This window comes from Giraffa tippelskirchi, chromosome 1 (genome assembly GCF_054371585.1).
Source record: "Giraffa tippelskirchi isolate mGirTip1 chromosome 1, T2T-mGirTip1v1.2.pri, whole genome shotgun sequence".
NCBI classification, from domain to species: domain Eukaryota; kingdom Metazoa; phylum Chordata; class Mammalia; order Artiodactyla; family Giraffidae; genus Giraffa; species Giraffa tippelskirchi.
The window spans coordinates 111608462-111623655 of NC_137275.1; the positions used below are offsets into that span (position 1 = coordinate 111608462).

Genomic DNA, 15194 nt, shown 5'->3' on the forward strand with positions numbered 1-15194 from the left:
TATCACTTTTATATAAAGTTAAACCTTGAATTGCAACTTATGCTTTTATATTTAGAATTTAGCATACATAGTCTCCATTACGGAGAAGGCAATGGCAACCCACTCCAGTACTCTTGCCTGGAAAATCCCATGGACGGAGGAGCCTGGTAGGCTGCAGTCCATGGGGTCTCGAAGAGTCGGACGTGACTGAGTGACTTCACTTTCACTTTCCACTTTCATGCACTGGAGAAGGCAATGGCAACCCACTCCAGTATTCTTGCCTGGAGAATCCCAGGGACGGGGAAGCCTGGTGGGCTGCTGTCTATGGGGTTGCCCAGAGTCGGACACGACTGAAGCGACTTAGCAGTAACAGCAGTTTCCATTAGACTTCAGCTGTGTTGAGTCCAGGATATAAAACACTAGACGTTAATAGAGAATAGAAATCTTATGTACTATTAATGATTCCTCTAAATCCCTTTAATTTATAGAATTACAAAAAAAAAGATAAATGTCTAATTGTACTATTTTCACAGATGGAACCTCAAAAATATCTAGCAAATGTGAATCTCACTTCAATGATGGAATTTGTTCTTTTGGGATTTTCTGACGTTCCCAATCTCCAAATGTTTCTTTTTGTGATGTTTCTGTTTACCTCTGTAATAACTCTGGTTGGAAAGGGCATCATTATTCTCATAAGCAGGACAGACCAGACTCTCCAGACTCCCATGTACATTTTCCTCAGTAATTTTTCCTTCTTGGAAATCTGTTATGTGTCTGCCACTCTTCCTAGAATGCTCATAAACCTTTGGACTCAGAAAACACATGTTTCTTTCCTTGCTTGTGCAACACAGATGAGTTTTGTCATTATATTTGGAAACACAGAGTGCCTGCTTCTTACAGTGACGGCCTATGACCGCTGCATGCTACATGGCCATTTGTAGCCCCCTGCACTATCCTCTGGTCATGAACCACAAGGTCCATGTGGCTGCCTGCTGGGTCACTGGAGTTCCAACTGAGGTAGGGCAGACGGGCCAGATTTTCTCTCTGTCCTTTTGTAGATCCAACCAAATCAATCACTACTTCTGTGACATCCCCCTAGTACTGAAGCTGACCTGTGGGGACACTTTTCTGGACGAGATGTTGGTCTTTACAGTTGCTGTGCTTTTTGTCATGGTCCCTTTTCTGCTGATTCTTGGCTCCTACAGTAGAATCACCTCCACCATCCTGAAGTTGCCATCGGCAACAGGAAGAGCAAAGGCTTTCTCCACCTGCTCATCTCATGTCATGGTTGTGACTTTATTCTGTGGATCTTCAACCGTTACATATTTATGACCTAAATCCAAAAATTCTGGAAGAATTTGTCTGGAAGAACAGACAAATTTCTCTCACTTTTCTATACCACTATCACCCAGATGTTTAACCCCCTGATATACACGCTGAGAAATAAGGATGTCTTGACAGCCTTGAGAAAACTGCTACCTTCATGTAAAGCATTGGCTGCTTGATTTAAACTCATTTTCTGTTTTCCTATTTAATTTTACCATTGTATAATCAGAAATAGTTTGCTTTTTCCACATGATTAATAGGATATATTACATTCATTCATTCCTGGCCTTATTGTTTTATACCGGATTTTTTAATATCAGGATTATATTATGGTATCTTACTGATAAGAAACTATGTATTTAGGCAATATTGTAATCAGTCTACAAATTTACTGGTGATTTGCAATATTATGAGAAAGTATAGTATCACTTACCTACCTTTTCCCCTAAAACCATAGATATTTTTGTACTTTTCCTGTTCATATAACTATCATGAACTTTTTTTTCCCTTTTCATGATGTCTTTAGATAATACAGATGGTAAAAGTTTGGAGAACAGTTGTTAAATATCTATGTTTTTTTTTACTTTAGACATTTTACCTTTCAATGACTTCAATTTGATCCTTCTGTAAAGATTAAATATAAAACTGCACAATGACCCTTACATTTTTGTAGTGTGGCAATAAATTTTTACCCTCTGCTTCTCTCTGAATTCTTCTCTCAAGATATGTTTTGTTTATGTAGCCAAATCATGCTACTAGCATCTTGATAATTTGTTCACTTAATTTTTACTAATGCAAAAAATATGAAAGCATGTTTGCTGTTCAGAGATATAAGATGTATGGGATTCGATCATTTTCTGCCCATATAGTGTTATCCATTCTCTAAGATCTCTTGCTTTTTTAAAAAATTCTTTTTGTGAAGTACACAATTGAAATTAAAATAAAAATACTTGGGATATTTAGTACATTATTTTCCCAAGTTTTCCTGGTTGTAAAGGATTATACTTGATAAGACAGAATCACTATATTAAACTAAAAAAAATTACTATTAAAAAGATCTTGTATTTCTTCAAATGGAAAGAGTCAAACTACAGACAGTGCACTGGATCATTTTCAGTCAAACTGATTGGGAAATGATGCAATCTGAGGAAGGTTTTTTTTTCTTTTGTATTTTCTTTTTAAATCTGTCTTTCTCTTATTATACTATGTGTTTAAATTATTTTTCATAAGACCATAATTCATCTATCAGCTAGTTCTCTTCTTTGAGCAGGTATCATGTCATCAAAAAAGACATCTAAAAGGCACACAAAGATTACAGTGATCATTTCAGAGGAGATAATGTGCAGATGACAGCAACAGATGACAACTATGGCTATTACAAATTACCCATTGAGAGGACTAAAGGAAGTAAAATATAAAAGTTGGTTTTGTAGCCATTTTGAAGTCCTCTGTTTCAATATTCTGTTGCTGCACAACAAATTATATCCAAAATTCATGGTTTAGAATAATATCATTTGATTGTATCCCATACACTGTCCAGTACTGAGGCAGGGATCAGCTGCATGGTTGTTCTCTTCCGTATAGCATTGACCGTCATCACTAAAGAGAATTCATATGGTGACTGATTCGGTTTTCATGTCTAAAAAGCTTCACATAACTATATCGTGTAGTTACAATGATGCATTACAGAGAAAAAATTCCAGTTTTCACTTAAATTTCATACTCTAGGGGAACAGACTGTTACTAGATAAATAATAAAGTAATTTAGCATAAAAGCATAAAATAAATCCTACAGTAAAATGATCCACATTGAACTTGTAATATTAGAATGGTGTTTGACTTAGGTTGGATGGCATCACTGACTCGATGGACATGGGTTTGGGTAGACTCCGGGAGTTGGTGATGGACAGAGAGCCCTGGCGTGCTGCAATTCATGGGGTCGCAAAGAGTCGGACACGACTGAGCGACTGAACTGAACTGAACTAACTTAAGTTTGGGAAATAAGAAGTTAAAGAATGCTTTCAGTAAGGGATAACACTAAAGTAATTTTTTTTTTTTTAATCTCAACAATAGGGCTAACAAACACAATTAAATTAAAAATGTTGAAACATGTTTTTCTGTAATTTGAGCCAAGGAAAGGGATTTTTCTCTCTTACAGTTTTTTTTTTCCAACATTTTACTAGAGATACTAGCCTATACAGTGTAAAAAAAAAAAAGAGAGAGAGAAAGAGAATAAAATGTATATGTGAACATTGTAAAGTGTTAGTCGCTCAGTCATGTCTGACTCTTTGCTACCCAGTGGACTGTATCCTGCCAGGCTCCTCTGTCCATGGAATTCTCCAGGCAAGAATACTGGAGTGGGTAGCCATTTCCTTCCCCAGGGGATCTTCCCAACCCAGAAGATCAAGCCTGGTTCTCCCACATTGCAGGCAGATTCTTTACCATCTGAGCCACCAGGGTTTTATTAACCTAATTGTTGGAAGAGGTTATATATGAATATGTGGAAAATATTTAATAATCTATAATGAAGTTATCAGACATAATAAATGAATTCAATATGTGTCCTGGATACAGAGTCAGAAAACACAAATCAATTTATTTCCATATGTGCGTGCATGCTAAGTCACTTCAGTCGTGTCCAACTCTCTACGACCCTATATACTGTAGCCTGCCTGGCTCCTCTGTCCATGGAATTCTACAGGCAAGAATACTGGAGAGGGTTGTCATGCCCACCTCCAGGGGATCCTCCTGATCTAGGGATGGAACCCGCATCTCTTATGTCTCCTACATTGGCAGGCAGATTCATTACCACTAGTGCCACCTGTGAAGCCCTTATTCCCACATCGGAAAGCAAAAATAAGTAGACATTGAAAATCCTATTTAAATAGGAACAAAGATATGAAAATTTAGAAAGCAATGGAAATGAAAACCCTGCAGGAAGTTTATTTAGTAAACTAGAAAATAATTTGAGAGAAATTTAAGATAAGGAACTAAATGGATTGCTATAACATTTTTATGTACTGGAAAACTCAATATGTAAAAGATGTCAGTTTTCCCTGATATAATTCAATACAATGATATAGAAATTCCATAAAGTAGGGTAAAATTCCTTTGGTGTATGGGTGGGTGAAGTGGTGTACAGGGGAGTGTGTGTGTGTGACTTAGGCTGATTTTAAATTGTGTATATAAAGACAACCAATTATTACCAAGGCACTCCTGAAGAAAAGTTAAGTGAGAGGATTTACTTCACTGGACAGCATGCCTTACTATAATAGTGCAGAATTCAGACAGTGATTGATAAAGACATCAGTGATATGTGATAGAGAGCCCCACCAGTATCTCCTTCATATACATACACTTAAAAAAAAAAAGATGAAACTAGAAGCAACCAGGGGAAAATACATATCATAATAATGGGACAGATTTTTTGATGCAGATTTCAATTTGGAAACTATTTAGGACAGAAGAACAGATTACATCTTTAAAGAACTGGATAAAACAAGTATCAAACTAGAATGATTTTTCTAATAAAATTATCCCACAAAACAGAAAGTGAACTTTAAAATAACAACATCTACATACAAACTAAAGGGAAAAAATATATTACAAACATATTTGTATATGGGAATGTAAAAGGAAGTTCTTCAAGTAGAAGAAAATAATACAGATCAAAATAATTTGGATCAACACAAAGAATGAACAGATCACAAAATGGAAAATAAGATGACAAAAATGAACATTTTTCATATTTTAAAATGTCCATCAAATAATAAAAAACAGTTGAAAACAAAAAAAGAAGTATCATGGTATTTATAAGTTAAAGAATAAATGTGGTACATATATATGAATAATAGTCATAAGAAAGAAATAATGCCATTTGCAGTGACATGGATGGACCTAGAGAATTTTAAACTGAGTGAAGTGACAGAGAAAGAAAAGTATCACATCATAGCATTTATATATGGGATCTATACAATTGGTACAAATGAATCTCTTTACAAAGCAGAAATAGAATCACACATGTTGCAAACAAATTTAAAGTTACCAAGAGGGAAAGGTGGAAGGGGAGGGGTAAACTGAGGGATTGGGATTGAAATATACAAACTAACTTGTCTAAATAGATAGCTAGTAAGAACCTGTTGTATAAGACAGGAACCTTACTCAATACTCTGTAATAATCTATATGGGAATAGAATTTTAAAAAGAGTCAAAGTATGTGTACGTATCACTGATTCACTTTGCTGTATGGTGGAAGCTAAATAACATTGTAAATCAACTGCATTCCAATAAAAATTAATTAAAAAAGAGTAAGTGTAAGACAATAATACAAAACAAAAGATAAGATTGTAAAAATAGGAATATTTTCAGGATCTTAACATTTTGCATTTAAGTATATAATTTATTTAATGGTAGATTGTATTAGGCAGATATTTATTTTGCAAACTCTACAGTTACAGCTAAAAATTAATAAAGAGCATTGTATAAAAAAGTGGTTCAGTTCAGTCACGTCCGACTCTTTGCGACCCCATGACTGAAGCACGCCAGGCCTCCGTGTTCATTACCAACACCCAGAGTTTACTGAAACTAATGTCCATTTAGTCAGTGATGTCATCCAACCAGCTTGTCCTCTGTCGTCCCTTTCTCCTCTCACCTTCAATCTTTCCCAGCCTCAGGGTCTTTTCAAATGAGTCAGTTCTTTGCATCAAGTGGCCAAAATATTAGAGTTTCAGCTTCAACATTAGTCCTTCCAATGAATATTCAGGACTGATCTTCTTTAGGATGGATTAGTTGGATCTCCTTGCAGTCCAAGGGACCCTCAAGAGCCTTCTTCAATATCACAGTTCAAAAACATCAATTCTTCAGTGCTCAGCTTTCTTTATAGTCCAGCTCTCACACCCATACATGACTACTGGAAAAACCATAGCTTTGACTAGAGGGACTTTTGTTGGCAAAGTAATGTCTCTGCTTTTTAATGTGTTGTCTAAGTGATACATAAATACTAAAAGTATATTAAAATCACAAAAAGTAAGAAGAAGAAAAATCAATGAAAATATATATGTATGAGAAAATATTGTATAAGAGAAATAAAACATAAACAGCAAGGCAGTAAATTTAAATATAGTCATATTTATAAAACCGCTATTAAAATGTACAGCAATTCAATCAATGTGCAGCATGGTATTGATGTTGTTCAGTGACTAAGTCTTGTCTGACTCTGCAGCCCCATAAACTGCAGCACGTCAGGCTTCCCTGTCCTTCACTATCGCCTGGAGTTTGTTCAAACTCATGTCCATTGAGTCAGTGATGCCATCTCATCCTCCATCGTTGTCCCCTTCTCCTTTTGCCAATAAGCTGGCTCTTTGCATGAGGTGACCAAAGTATTGAAGCTTCAGTTTCAGCACCAATCCTCCCAGTGAATATTCAGGGTTGATTTCCTTTAGGATTAACCAGTTTGATTTCCTTCCTGTTCAAGGGACCCTCAAAAGTCTTCTCCAACACTACAGTTTGAAAGCAGCAATTCTTCGGCACTCAGCCTTCTTTATATTCTAACTCTCATATCTATACGTGACTACTGGAAAAACCGTAGCTTTAACTATACAGACCTTTGTCAGCAAAGTGATGTCTCTGCTTTTTAATATCCACTCTAGGTTTGTCATAGCTTTTCTTCCAAGAAACAAACGCCTTTTGATTTCATGGCTGCTCACCGTCCACACTGATTTTGGTGCCCAAGGAAATAATATAGAGCATGGTGACTATAGTTAAATAATTTTGCATATTTGAAATTTGCTAAGAGAAATTTTTAAAAATTCACATCACAAGAAAAAAATGCATAACTTTGTGTGGTGATTGATGGATGTTAACATTAGACATTGTGATGACCATTTAAAATATATTTATGTTGTACATCAGAAGTTAATATAATGCTATAAGTCAAGTATATCTCAACCAGTCACTGAATTTTAAAGGTCGTGCTTTATGTTATGTAAATTATGCCTCAGTTCAGTTCAGTTCAGTCGTTCAGTCGTGTCTGACTCTTTGCAACCCCATGAATAGCAGCACGCCAGGCCTCCCTGTCCATCACCAACTCCCGGAGTTTACCCAAACTCATGTCCATCAAGTCGGTGATGCCATCCAGCCACCTCATCCTCTGTCGTCCCCTTCTCCTGCTGCCCACAATCCTTCCCAGCATCAGGGTCGTTTCCAATGAGTCAGCTCTTCGCAAAGGTGGCCAAAGTATTGGAGTTTCAGCTTCAACATCAGTCCTTCCAATGAACACCCAGGACTGATCTCCTTTAGGATGGACTGGTTGGATCTCCTTGCTGTCCAACGGACTCTCAAGAGTCTTCTCCAACACCACAGTTCAAAAGCATCAATTCTTCGGCGCTCAGTTTTCTTCACAGTCCAACTCTCACATCCATGCATGACCACTGGAAAAACCATAGCCTTGACTAGACAGACCTTTGTTGCAAAATAATGTCTCTGCTTTTTAATATGCTATCTAGGTTGGTCATAACTTTCCTTCCAAGGAGTAGGAGTCTTTTAATTTCATGGCTGCAATCACCATCTGCAGTGATTTCGGAAATTATGCCTCAACATTATTGCTAATTTAAGCATCAAAGCCTAATGAAAATAATAATGACATTTTGTTGTTAGGCTCAAATATATCTATTAAACAAGTTAATATGCATAAATATGTACCATACATACTTATTCCTTTATGTGTCATGCTAAGTCATCAGTCTAAAGGTATACATGTTGTAGCATGCTATAACACCCTCTTTTTTTAGTGACCAAAAGTGAGGACTATGGCAGTGTGGCTTTATGCTCTTCAAATACACCTGTTTTATTGGCATATAGTGAACATCATTCCCTAACCTTCACAGAACTACATTGGACCAGGTGATTACTTTCTACAGTGACATATGGGTAGAAGTGATGTGTTTATTATGTGTAGAGGCTCTGAATAGTGTATCTGTTTCCTTATGTTCTGTCTGTCTGAAGTCTCACGTTTCTGCATGCTGAAGATCCAGTAGGAAACTACAAAGAAGAAGTAGGAACAGTGGGACTCTTAGATGGAAACACCAGAGTTTTTTCATCACTGACTGCAAACTTGTACTGTAATACGATTGCAAGATGTTTCTCTATTTTGTTACACTGATATATTTGAGGTATTGTCTTAGAGTGTAGATTTGTTTTCAGGTGATGATGATGTTGAATTGAAGAGAGAAACATTCAATTCACTATCCTAACGATAGATTTAAGGATTAGATCAATTTACTCACATGGGTGATGGGTGACAGGCATTCAGTTTGTTCCATCCTGTAAGTAAAACTTAGTTGAAACAAATCATCAGTGTAATTCTCATTTGTAAATAAACATGACACTAAATGACATGGATAAAACATCAATCCTAAAAAAGAGTACATAAGTCCAATTTATGAGGAACATGCTGTAATAAAGGGAAGCAAATTTAAAATACAAAAAAGAAACGCAATTTTATTTTTTTTAATTTTTTAATATTTTTTCTTTCTTTTTAAATTTTTAATGTTTTTTTAAAATTTTAAATTAGTTTATTTATCTATTTTTTAACTTTACAATATTGTATTTGTTTTGCCATACATTGACATGAATCCACCATGGGTGTACATGTTTTCCCCTTCCAGAACCCCCTTCCCACCTCCCTTCCCATCCCATCCCTCTGGGTCATCCCAGTGCACCAGCCCTGAGCACCCTGTATCATGCATCAAATCTGGACTGGCGATTTGTGTCACATATGATAATTTGCATGCTCCAATGCCATTCTCCCATTTCATCCCGCCCTCTCCCTCTCCCATAGAGTCCATAATACTGTTCCATTTATCTGTGTCTCTTTTTATGTCTTGCATACAGGGTTATCTTTACCGATTAACTAAATACCATATATATGAGTTAGTATACTGTATCGGTGTTTTTCTTTCTGGCTTACTTCACTCTGTATAATAGGCTCCAGTTTCATCCACCTCATTAGAACTGATTCAAATATATTCTTTTTAATGGCTGCGTAATATTCCATTGTGTATATGTACCACAGCTTCCTTATCCATTCGTCTGCTGATGGGCATCTAGGTTGCTTCCATGTCCTGGCTATTATAAACAGTGCTGCAATGAACATTGGGGTACATGTGTCTCTTTCAAGTCTGCTTTCCTCGGTGTGTATGCCCAGCAGTGGGATTGCTGGGTCATATGGCAGTTCGGTTTCTAGTTTTTTGAGGAATCTCCACACTGCTCTCCATAGTGGTTGTACTAGTTCGCATTCCCACCAACAGTGTAAGAGGGTTCCCTTTTCTCCACACCCTCTCCAGCATTTATTGCTTGTAGTCTTTTGGATAGCAGCCATTCTGACTGGCGTGAAATGGTATCTCATTGTGGTTTTGATTTGCCTTTCTCTGATAATGAGTGATGTTGAGCCTCTTTTCATGTGTTTGTTAGCCATCTGTATGTCTTCTTTGGAGAAGTGTCTGTTTAGTTCTTTGGCCCACGTTTTGATTGGGTCGTTTATTTTTCTGGAATTGAGCTGCAGGAGTTGCTTGTATATTTTTGAGATTGATTGTTTGTCCGTTGCTTCGTTTGCTGGTATTTTCTCCCATTCTGAAGGCTGTCGCTTCACCTTGCTTATAGTTTCCTTTGTTGTGCAAAAGCTTTTAAGTTTAATTAGGTCCCATTTGTTTATTTTTGCTTTTATTTCCAATATTCTGGGAGGTGGGTCATAGAGAATCCTGCTGTGGTTTATATCGGAGAGTGTTTTGCCTATGTTTTCCTGTAGGAGTTTTATAGTTTCTGGTCTTAGGTCACGTTTAGATCTTTAATCCATTTTGAGTTTATTTTTGTGTATGGTGTTAGAAAGTGTTCTAGTTTCATTCTTTTGCAAGTGGTTGACCAGTTTTCCCAGCACCACTTGTTAAAGAGATTGTCTTTTCTCCATTGTATATTCTTGCCTCCTTTGTCAAAGATAAGGTTTCCATAGGTGCATGGAAGAAACACAATTTAAGAAACACGAATAGTGTTTCAAATTGTCAAAGAATCTCTAAACAGAAAGAAAAAATGTGCTTATGAGCAGAAGTGGATATTGGCCTTATAACCTCATTCCTGATAATTTTACCTACATACCTGCCTGGAAGTAGCTGAAATAGAAAAAGCATTTTGACAGGAGAAGTTTGTTTTTTTCCCTGTCTTAAATAATTGTGTTTAAATGTTTGTTTAAAAAAGAAAATGTATTAATTTGAGGATAATTGCTTTACAATGTTGTTTTGGTTCTGCCATACAACAAAGTAAATCAGTCATAGGTGTACATATATCCCCTCTGTCTTTAACCTCCCTTCCACACCCCCTCATCCTCCTCTCCCCAGTGTTGTCACAGAGCATCAGGTTGAGCTCCCTGTTTTACGTATTTAGAAACTTCCCACTAGCTATCTGCTTTACATGTGGTGGTGTGTATGTCTCAATGTTAATCTTTCAGTTTGTCCCACCCTCTCCTTCCCTTGCTGTGTCCACAAGTCTGTTCTCTATGTCTGTGTCTATATTCCTGCCTTGCAAATAGGTTTATCAGTATCATTTTTCTCAAGCGCACACACACACACACACACACACACACATGCATATATATATATTTATGCACACGTGTGTTAATATAGGATACCTGTCTTTCTCTTTCTGACTTACTTCAGTCTGCATAACAGGCTCTTGGCTATTTTTAAGGTGCCTTTTGTTTTGAATCTACTAGATACCTACACTGATGACCAACTAGATATCCTAACATGAATAACTACCCAGATTTTTGTCAGCAGATACAACATGCTTTAATTTCCACAAAAGTTAATCTAGGAACAGTGTTCCACTTCTGAAAAGGGATCTAATCCTCCCCGCAGTGTACTGGAAAGAACAACCATATCACATTTGTGTATTAGTAAGTGACACACTTTTCTAAAGATGTGAAAGATGAGATCTGAATGAATTATGGGAATAAAATTAAGGAAGGCAAACTTACAGCAATTGCTAATGGTCTGAAATGCAATAAACTGAAAGCTTTATCTTTTTTTTTTCCAGAAAGTACTATTGATACTAGATAATTGTCATTTTTCCACTATTGATACTATATAATTAAGTGTCATTCCCCCCCCCCCTCCAGAGGGGAACCTTTATGCCAAGAAGGAGCTTCAGAGGACAAATCATCTACAGAAAAAGTAGTATTAAAACGTAAACCCAGATGATCACTGAACAGAAGCAGTCTTCTAGAAATTAAACTGACACTCAAGAGAAAATGTCCCCCAGAGTGAGCATGACTACTTCCTACATAAGAGCAGCTGATATTTGAAGAATACTTCAGAATGACAGTAACTTCCTGATTCAAAAGTATTGTAGAAATTTACAGGGTCAAAACATCTATATTCTTATAGATAACTTCATGTAAATCCAGAAGGTAAGATGTTAGATGGTTTTATTTAAAAGTAGTTCTGAATTTGAGGTTTAAGATAAAAGGGATAAAACAGAAAAATATGAAATTCTGAGATCTTTATCTGAAAATTAGTTAACAACTTAAATTAACCAATGTATTTCTTAACTTTTTAAATGATAGAATAAAGTTATAAATAAGTGAAATAGCAATAATAATAATAGTATTTATAATAAAACTTTCACTTAAGGTAATTTTGAAAACTAATTCTAGTGGAAATAGAGAAATATGAGAGAACATTTGTTGACTCAGTTTTTTTTATCAAAGAATTAATACAAAAATGATAGTTTGTGGAGCTGGAAGATGGGAACAGACATAGTAGATTTAATTAAATATGAAAACACAGAGAATAAACATTAATAAAGTGTTATGAAAATTGTCACACAGTGTTGACTGCCTGATATATGATTACATGAACTTGAAGTGAAACAAGATAACAGGCCTCTGTGTGTGTGTGTGTGTCAGTCCCACTCATATGCTTTTGCCATTTGCATTCCTAAAATAAATAATCATAGGGTTTAAATAAAGTTACATTTATCAGATAAAATTACAAAGGAATTATATAGGAGTTATTTTATTTGATTGTAAGAGAAGTAGATGACAATGGATCAGAGAATCACATAGGTTAAGAACAGACTATATTAAAATATCATGAAAGTGAAAATCACTCAGTCATATCTGACTCTTTGTGACTGCATGGACAGTTCATAGAATTTTCCAGGCCGGAATACTAGAGTGGGTCGCCTTTCCCTTCTCTAGGGGATCTTCCCAACCCAGGAATCAAACCAGGGTCTCCTGCATTGCAGGTGGATTCTTTACTAACTGAGCTATCAGGGAACTCCAAATATCATGAAGAATGGGTCATATTTATGGATTGAGTTAAAGGTTAATTGGTATTTGTAATGCAGTGTACAATGGGTATTAACAGGGAATGTTATTGGACCCCATGATGTAACTAATGCTTTCCATGTGTAGCATAACTGATGGGTGAGGTACACAGTAGAGAACGATACCATTACACGTATCTGTTCCCCCAGTAACAAAGAATGAGTTTAATAAAGTCAGTCTCATTGGAGTAGAAATGGGAGGGCTTAAAATGTTTTGAATAAGAATTAAGCAAATGTTTTAAGTGAAAAGCTTTGAATTGAAAGGAAATGGAATAAGTCAATAGGTACAGAAAAAGAAATTGATGAACCCAAAGAAAAAAAATAGCAAGGCTGTGTCATATATAATTTCACTTTTAAAAGGAGTGAAATAATTTAATACTATTCCTGTACAATAGTTCAGTTTCAGTTCAGTCGCTCAGTCGTGTCCGACTCTCTGCGACCCCATGAATTGCAGCACGCCAGGCCTCTCTGTCCATCACCAACTCCCGGAGTCCACCCAAACCCATGTTCATCGAGTCGGTGATGCCATCCAACCATCTCATCCTCTGTCGTCCCCTTCTCCTCCCGCCCCCAATCCTACCCAGCATTAGGGTCTTTTCCAATGAGTCAACCCTTCGCATGAGGTGGCCAAAGTATTGGAGCTTCAGCTTCAACATCAGACCTTCCAATTAACACCCAGGATTGATCTCTTTTAGGATGGATTGATTGGATCTCCTTGCAGTCCAAGAAACTCTCAAGAGTCTTCTCCAACACCACAGTTCAAAAGCATCAATTCTGCGGCGCTCAGCTTTCTTCACCGTCCAACTCTCACATCCATACATGACCACTGGAAAAACCATAGCCTTGACTAGATGGACTTTTGTTGGCAAAGTAATGTCTCTGCTTTTAAACATGCTATCTAGGTTGGCCATAACCTTCCTTCCAAGGAGTAAGCGTCTTTTAATTTCATGGCTGCAGTCACCATCAGCAGTGAATCTGGAGCCCAAAAAAGTAAAGTCTGACACTGTTTCCACTGTTTCCCCATCTATTTCCCATGGAGTGATGGGACCAGATGCCATGATCTTAGTTTTCTGAACGTTGAGCTTTAAGCCAACTTTTTCACTCTCCTCCTTCACCTTCATCAAGAGGCTCTTTAGTTCTTCTTCACTTTCTGCCATAAGGGTGGTGTCATCCGCATATCTGAGGTTATTGATATTTCTCCCAGCAATCTTGATTCCAGCTTGTGTTTCTTCCAGCCCAGTGTTTCTCATGATGTACTCTGCATATAAGTTAAATAAGCAGGGTGACAATATACAGCCTTGACGTACTCCTTTTCCTATTTGGAACCAGTCTGTTGTTCCATGTCCAGTTCTAACTGTTGCTTCCTGACCTGCATACAGGTTTCTCAAGAGACAGGTCAGATGGTCTGGTATTCCCATCTCTTTCAGAATTTTCCACAGTTTATTGTGATCCACACAGTCAAAGGCTTTGGCATAGTCAATAAAGCAGAAATAGATGTTTTTCTGGAACTCTCTTGCTTTTTCGATGATCCAGCGGATATTGGCAATTTGATCTCTGGTTCCTCTGCCTTTTCTAAAACCAGCTTGAACATCTGGAAGTTCACGGTTCACGTATTGCTGAAGCCTGGCTTGGAGAATTTTGAGCATTACTTTACTAGCATGTGAGATGAGTGCAATTGTGCGGTAGTTTTAGCATTCTTTGGCATTGCCTTTCTTTGGGATTGGAACGAAGACTGACCTCTTCCAGTCCTGTGGCCACTGCTGAGTTTTCCAAATTTGCTGGCATATCGAGTGCAGCCCTTTCACAGCATCACCTTTGAGGATTTGAAATAGCTCAACTGGAATTCCATCACGTCCACTAGCTTGGTTCATAGTGATGCTTTCTAAGGCCCACTTGACTTCACATTCCAGGATGTCTGGCTCTAGGTGAGTGATCACACCATCGTGATTATCTGTGTCGTGAAGATCTTTTTTGTACAATAAGCTCTAAATAAAAACGCATACATCATATTGTTTCTGGTATCATTACTGCTGCTGCTCAGTCACTTCCATCATGTCTGACTCTTTGTGATCTCATGGACCATAGCCCGCCAGGCTCCTTGTCCATGGAATTCTCTAGGCAAGAATGCTGGAGTGGGTTGCCATCCCCTCCTCCAAGGGATCTTCCTTGCCCATGGATCAAATCCACATCTCCAGTATCTCTTGCATTTCAGGCAAATTCTTTTACTGCTGAGATACCAGGGAAGCCCTCTCGTATCACTACATCCAAGTATAAGAAAATGAAGATTTTACTTCTCTAATTGATTTTAACTGCACATCAGTTCATTGCTGAGGTTTCAAATCTCATTTCTTAGAAACTGAGCAAGGCAAAGGCAGCAATACTTGCATGGATTATGTAAAGTTCATGAATCTTATTCAGTTAACAGAAGGGAAATGTTGCTCAAAAGCATTAATAAATTAACCATCTTGAATTTACCATATCTGCAGATGGAGTACAAATTAAGAACAGAAAAA

General features: G+C 37.1%; 1 pseudogene; it reads left to right on the forward strand.

Annotated features, from left to right (window-relative positions):
• The first annotated feature begins 557 nt into the window (after window positions 1-557).
• On the forward strand, window positions 558-1484 carry LOC145539145 (olfactory receptor 10AG1-like; annotated as a pseudogene).
• Window positions 1485-15194: the final 13710 nt, after the last annotated feature.